Raw genomic sequence first — 1678 nt, 5'->3', positions numbered from 1 at the left:
GGGGTTCCATTTGTATCCAAAATAAGTAGAAGTCATATGTGTAGATGTGTCACATGTTCACTAAAGGAATGCTGTTATTGTCAAAAATTTCATCTGATTTATCAATTAAATGTCATTTACTAAAATAATCATTACCTGCAAGTCTAATTGCATTAATTTCCCATTGGAATTAATACAACATTTTTTAATTTACTTAAATTCATAATTTATGTGCAGTCACTTACTTTTACTTAATTTCATAATCTCTTTATGTCCCAATTAAGATGGATGAGTTTTATTATGTTACACTTCCACTCAACATTCACCTTTCCCGAATATCCCCAGTGTAGGATACTAAAGGATATTTCCATTTCTTCTTTTAATTATGAATATTTCTTCCTAATCATAATGACATTGTTCAACTGTTCGGGTTTGGAAGTACTCCGACCTCGTTGAGTACCAGTGGGTATGTTCTTTTACGTTTGCCGGCGCATCTCCCTAGAGGGAATGATGAGTGATGAGGAGTGATGAGCGGGGGGGGGCGGATTACCTCTGAAATGAAGATGCTTTTTTGGGCGCAAAACCAATCTAGTTTTATTCCTCTTACTGTGTGACCTAAAAGAAACTAAGTCATACGGTCACAGAGGGCTCCATCCATCGCCACCCAGGTTATGAAATCTAATCAATGATTGCAAATCGCGCCTCCCTTTTGCATCTTTCCTTCGTTGGGTGGTAAATAGTGCGCACCCAGTGACGCTGTGTTTCGGAATGCGGACGGGAAGCTGAGTGGTTCAGTTCCCTCCTTCGCCCAGCAGGCTGAGTCTCCGCGTTCAGCCAATCAGCGAGCGTCCCACAGCGGCTACCCGGAAACAAGTTAAAAGTTAAAAAAGGGCGCCTTGATTAAAGCAGGGAGGCCAGTTGAAGGTAAGCTTAGTTCTCGTTTAAAAATAAGTCACATAGTTTCCACTTGTTACTTTGACAGTGCGGTTGAAGAAACAAATCGGGAAGTTTCTGTGTCTGTTTCAATTTTCTGATCCCTCCTCAGAAAGCTCCCTCATTTGTGTTCATTGTCTAAAGGTTCAGTCGATGCAAGTTTTGGATTATGTGTGTTCTGCGTTATGGTTACACAATAATGTCCACACTGCCAATAGTTTCAGTATATGGAGTCATGAGTCTGTCAGAAGAGATGGAAGGTGACGGCAGGAATGCCGATGTTCAGAGAAACTTTCAGGCGGGGCCCTGACTGCCTCCCCTTCAGGCTTTATTCTGTCATTTGACTGCACTATGAAATGTAACAGCAGGGCTCCATGAACTGACCTGGTCAGGATGTTCTCTATACACTTCTCAGATGACACATTTAGCAACCTCAGTTCTAACATTATGCAATTTTCTAAGAAATTGAATCTTAAGACAAACTATTAAATCTTTAGAAGCTTTAAAAGAATTTATACAACAGGGAAAATAAGTGTTTGATACACCACATATTATATACGTTTCCCGTTTTCATTTTCAGCCATTTGCATTGCAAGGTACAGCTCAGCAGTGATTGACAGCATCCGTCTCAGACAAAACAAAACAAAAAAATCACAATATGTAATTTTTTAAATTTTATATATATATATATATATATATATAGCTGGAGAAAGCTGGACTCAAGGACAGCACAGAGGCCCTCATCCTGGCCGCCCAGGAACAGACC

General features: G+C 39.9%; 1 protein-coding gene across 2 annotated transcripts in view; it reads left to right on the top strand.

Moving 5' to 3' along the window:
- The first annotated feature begins 789 nt into the window (after window positions 1–789).
- Window positions 790–1678, top strand: part of arhgef39 (Rho guanine nucleotide exchange factor (GEF) 39) — a 31011-nt gene continuing 30122 nt past the window's right edge. Inside the window, exon 1 of one of the 2 annotated variants that reach the window (XM_015047187.1) lies at window positions 790–903. The gene's annotated coding sequence lies outside the window, so the exon portion shown is untranslated. The remainder of the gene's footprint in view (window positions 904–1678) is intronic. The other variant, XM_015047188.1, reaches the window with a different exon arrangement.

The sequence above is a fragment of the Poecilia latipinna genome, unplaced genomic scaffold (assembly GCF_001443285.1).
Source record: "Poecilia latipinna isolate Pla-1442-1.1 unplaced genomic scaffold, P_latipinna-1.0 Scaffold813, whole genome shotgun sequence".
Classification (NCBI taxonomy): domain Eukaryota; kingdom Metazoa; phylum Chordata; class Actinopteri; order Cyprinodontiformes; family Poeciliidae; genus Poecilia; species Poecilia latipinna.
The sequence above is the reverse complement of the archived record's forward strand: the minus strand, read 5'-3'. Positions and strand labels throughout refer to the sequence as shown.